The sequence below is a fragment of the Thalassophryne amazonica genome, chromosome 9 (genome assembly GCF_902500255.1).
Source record: "Thalassophryne amazonica chromosome 9, fThaAma1.1, whole genome shotgun sequence".
Taxonomy (NCBI): domain Eukaryota; kingdom Metazoa; phylum Chordata; class Actinopteri; order Batrachoidiformes; family Batrachoididae; genus Thalassophryne; species Thalassophryne amazonica.
Genome location: NC_047111.1, coordinates 60,818,097 through 60,822,549, shown reverse-complemented (window position 1 = coordinate 60,822,549; position 4,453 = coordinate 60,818,097). Strand labels below are relative to the sequence as shown.

Below are 4,453 nucleotides of genomic sequence, written 5' to 3'. Positions count from 1 at the left end.
AAACTGCTCATCTGTATAATAGCAACAACTGTCATTAATATTTGAGAAGAAATTATGTCCGGGTCTATATCGTGCTCCAAGTCCACTACATTGTGGTCTGTGTATTTAAATGTTCTCAGTTCTAGTTTTCCATGATCAGCAATCCTGTGAGTTATAATATCCTTCTTGTCTCCAGATGTAGATGATGTAGTAGATGAATAGGTTCCTCTGGTCTGTGTCATGGTGTTGTGATGTGCTTGTGTCCTCATACCTTATTGATCGTATTTGTCCAGTTCCTCGATGTTCCTGATTACCCATAACCTTCGCTTGTTCTGGTGTTCCGTTCAGTTTGATAAATGTTTTGCGGTGGGATGTCCATGTCTGTTGAATTTTTCCCTGCTTTTTTAAGAGACGAGCTTTCCTGGCGATGTCTGCGTTTTTTTTGGTCAGATGTTCATTGATGAATACGTTTGTTCCTTTGAGTTTCCGTCCCTGTTTTAACAATGGCATTTTATGTTTTCTGTTGACAAACCTCATTATAACAGCTCGCTTGTCTCCATCCTCTCTCCTGGGCAGGGGTGGCACGCTTCAATGTTATTTCAGTGCATTTGAATACCCTTAGATTGCAGGAAGTCAGCCAACTGTTGTTCCACTGAGCTGGCCTCCTGCTCACTGGCCTCCCCTCCGCTGTCTTCTAACACCGCCCGTGCATAGGATCGAGGTTTAATATGAATTCCTGTAATAATAATGTCGTTCATATCTTGTGGTGCTGTTCCAACTCCGCAACACGGTTCTCCAGGTGCACAGACGCCGGTCTTTCTCAGCATTCTGGATCCGGAGAGGCTTCACTTCTTCCACCAGCTCCATAATGGATTTCTGCTGCATTTTAACAACAGAGATTTCCTCAGACAAAAAAGTCCAGGGACTTCTGGATATCGTCTCCCTCCTCCACTGTCAGTGCCTTCTTCGGACCCATGGTCAGATAAATCCGCGCTGGCACCTCGGTAAAGCCACGCCAGTGGAACTGCGCTGGCGCCTCGGGCTTCAGGTGGAGGTGCGCCGGTGGATGTGCGCTGGCAGCTCGGGCCTCGGTGAAGCCGCGCCGGTGGAACTGCACTGACGCCTCGGGCTTCAGGTAAAGCCGCGCCGGTGGTACTGCGCTGGCACCTCGGGCTTCAGGTGGAGCCGCAGTGTCAGCGCACATCCACCGGCACTGAAGCCAAGAGTAACGAGGCTGTTTGTTTCAAAAATGTAAGGAATACAAAGTACAGATACTTGTGTGAAAATGTAATGAGTAGAAGTCAGAAGTAGGCAGAAAATAAGTAAAGGAGTAAAGTATAGATACCTAAAAAGTGTACTTAAGTACAGTAACGAAGTATTTGTACTTCGTTACTTGACACCTCTGGTAACCAGTCAAATATGGGAAAATATCAATCCGGAAATCAGCCAATCAGAGCGCGTGTAGAGTCACAGCCATATAATAAAGCAGTTTATTCACGTTTCTTTACATTTACCCAATTCTTCCAGCTAACTCTTAGCACCGTGTGCTACGAGTTGGTGTGCTATGACTTGTTAGGTGATATGAGTTTGATTATAAACTGCAGCAATGGGCTCACAACACCAATGTCCAAATGGGAGAGGAAAACCAGACCCCCTTCGTTCCCTTTTCTTTCCTCCTTCCCCTTCTTTCTTTGCTTTTTATTGGAGTCTAGCAGCACTGTTGAGGACCTTCTCAAGCTGCTGCTGGGACTTCAGCAGCAGCTTGAGAAGTTCAAGGGGGCACCTGCGATCCACCTGGCTGTTGGTTACTTTTTGAGAGGTGTGGATGAGCTGGTGGTGTGCTTGGGTGGTTGCTGTCCAGAACCCAACACAGTTCCACAGTGTGGTCGACGCTACAGTGCACATCACCACAAAATACTCCCTAAACTGACCTGACCTCGTAATTGAAGTTATTGTGGATGAGAAACATGTAATCTCAGATATAACCCCCGTTTGTATCCTCAACAAAAAGCTCTGATCTATTTTCGACGTCAGTAAATGTCTGACGTGTCAATTGGACACAACTGACCACACGGGGGCACTGTTTCATAAGTTGAATCTAATTTACAGGTTAAGCTTTGAACAGTAAACAAACTCAGGAACAAAGCAGCAGGTGAATTTCACTGAAACTTGACTCTGATCCTCCCTCTTCTAACACTGCACGCATCCAGTGTCACCGCATTCCTCTGTCAGACCGGTTTGTCCTGTACTTTTTAGTAACCGTGAAGGAGTTCACAGACAGCCATCTGAAACAACACACGGGGCACATTCAGAGCAAAAATCAAGTGTTTGATCAAGATACATTATTGAAAAGAAAACATCTACATTTTAATGTGTTCAAATAAAACAAAGTTCACAGTTGTGTATAAAACAAAAAAACTTCCAGAAATATAAAGCAAGGGTAAGAAATATTTCTTGCAACAACCACATAATGAAAATTGTGTTTCTCATTTCTTTAGTCATTTATACTCTTTTTTTTAAGCTTAATGCCATAGAACCAAATCATATGCTACTACTATAGGTTTTAAGTGTATTGCTCTAAATCTAAAAATGATTTGACTACTGTGTAATTACCTCTTAAATAAAAAAGTTTATTTATTTATTTGTTATTTTATTATATCTATTGTAGCCACAGAGGATCAAATCAATGCACGCTCCTTCATATAGACACACCAGATACAACTAATATATATGTATGTATGTATGTATGTGTGTGTATATATATATATATATATATATATATATATATATATATATATAAACATCCACAGTTTATATAATGCATTTGCATTTATATGCAAGCTAAATTCCTCACAATAATAATAATAATAAAAAAAATCCCAAGTTAATGCCAACCCTTATGGGCTATGTTGTTCAATAAAGAGTCAAACTGTACACCCTTCACTTACATCTGGCTTCATTTGCTGCAATAATTCAGTTTAGTAACGTTCAGTTTTTAGTGCACATAGCATTAGAGATGCTAAACTTATGTATATTTTTCAGCATCGCCCAGAATCTGTTCCATAACCTGAGTATAAAATGCAAAAGTAAATTAACTGCTTCTTATATTATCTCAAAGTGTGTTTTCCCAGTGCAGTTGTGCAGGCGTTTTATATTTCGGTGCATGTGCTGAAATCAAATGTATGTTTTTGCTGCATTTATGGCTTCCCTCGTCACTTCCGTCACCTCCTGGACAACTCTGATAAATTGTTGTGCATTTCTGCCAGTTTCAGCTGTGATTTTGTTTGAAGGTGCCTCACTCAGTTCTGATTTCGTTGAACTGGTCTTTTCATCTGCGACTTTGTTGACGGTGCCGTACTGCCCTGTGATCTTTCGGACCCGTCGTCCCAGTAAGGCTTGCCGTAGAGCTGAGACTTTGTTGACTCGGCCTCGTAGCTCGGAGCTTTGGAAACGCTGTTGTGACAGGCTGAGACATTGCTGATGAATCCTGCTACGATGAGCGCCTCCCTGGCTCGACATGTTGGTAGAGCGTACAGCCACGTAGCGTACCGATGATTTCTTGTCCACATCATTAGCTTGGAGTGGGCATGACGAACTAATGAACAAACCACCTCCCAGGATGAGCAGGATGCTTGCCCCCCAGCCAATATACAGACAGGCTCCGAGCTCCCTCCGTTGAGCATCAATGGCAGTGGTTATAGAACGTCCTCACTACCGTGCCTGCTACCCATGATGTGGGAATCAAACACAGCAGCCCAGTAAAACAATCAAAACTGCCCCTGCTGCCACTGCAACCTTACTCTTAATACCAGGTTCTTCTTCATCCAAAAAGCGAGTGCACTTGCCTCAACAACGCCAAAATGAGCCCAACACCACCAACAGCGATGGCTAGAACGATAAGGGCTCTGGCTGTCTGAAGGTCATCGCTGAGGGCTAGAAGAGATTCGTACGGCTTACACTGGATCTGTCCTGTACTCTGGGCCGCACAGTCATCCAGATGCCCTCCCATATGGTGTGGGAGGTAATGATGGTGCTGCCCACAAAGGCCGTGACACGCCACATAGGCATTATGCAGGTCACGATGACCCCCGCCCATCCCAGCAGGCACAGGGCACTGGCTAACATCTGCATCCCAAAGACGCCATGATGTCAAGGCAGAGAGAAGGGGCATTCTCAGAAAGTCCTCACAGTCACCTCAACAGTACTCCTGATGTTCTCCTTCCCTCTGGAGCTAACCATGTTCCCTCCTGGCCTGTCAGATCACAGCAGTTGTCTTCCTCTATGTCGGGATGTGCTCTTCTCGTGAATCACCATGTGTCTTTTCATTTGACTCGTCCTTCCACGACTGCAGGGTACATCTGTATCAGGAAGACAGTCTGACTAATTCAACAACTTGTGGAGCCTCTGGGTAGTTTTTATCCGAATCAGGTGTTCTTGGATACCAGTTCAGTCTCGATTCATTTGTTTACAGCCT

General features: G+C 44.1%; 1 pseudogene; it reads right to left on the bottom strand.

The window, feature by feature from the left end:
* Positions 1-3,153: 3,153 nt before the first annotated feature.
* On the bottom strand, positions 3,154-4,110 carry LOC117517928 (annotated as a pseudogene).
* Positions 4,111-4,453: the final 343 nt, after the last annotated feature.